Raw genomic sequence first — 602 nt, 5'->3', positions numbered from 1 at the left:
TCAACAGCAGCAGCAGCCGCCATGGTATACCCGCAGGCGCAGCACAGCACAACGGCCAACACACACATCACACGGCGCATCATCATCATCATGAGAGGGAGACAATAGTTTGGTTTGCGTAAAAACAGTGATCTAGAAAGAAAGACAATCAAAGAGAAAAAAAGGAAATAAATGAAGTATCAAACATGTTAGGACACATAAATCGATTACCACTATGGAAACTCACATCGTGAAAGTAAAACCTACCAGTGAAAGAATTCAATACAGCGCAATATCCGTAGTAAGAGTAAAAACAAAAAAAAAATGCCCACATTCACAAATATCTCAAAAAAGATTCAATGCACAGCAAATCATCAAGCAAAGAAACAGATATTAACTATTAGCCCAACTTACCCAGTAAACATAGAAATATACACCAACTATGGGTGTACGTCTATATGTGTGTATATCTAAGCAAATATAAATTCATCTGTTATTATTATTTACTTTTCTCCTGCAAAAAGCAGTTCATCATCATCACAGTGCAAGCCCAGGTGCACACACAGAGAGAGTCTCCAAGAACACACACACACACAATGGAGTAGCAATAATAATTATTATAG

This window comes from Trypanosoma theileri (assembly GCF_002087225.1).
Source record: "Trypanosoma theileri isolate Edinburgh chromosome Unknown TM35_Tth_81_V1, whole genome shotgun sequence".
Classification (NCBI taxonomy): Eukaryota; Euglenozoa; class Kinetoplastea; order Trypanosomatida; family Trypanosomatidae; genus Trypanosoma; species Trypanosoma theileri.
This window is presented reverse-complemented; position numbering follows the sequence as displayed.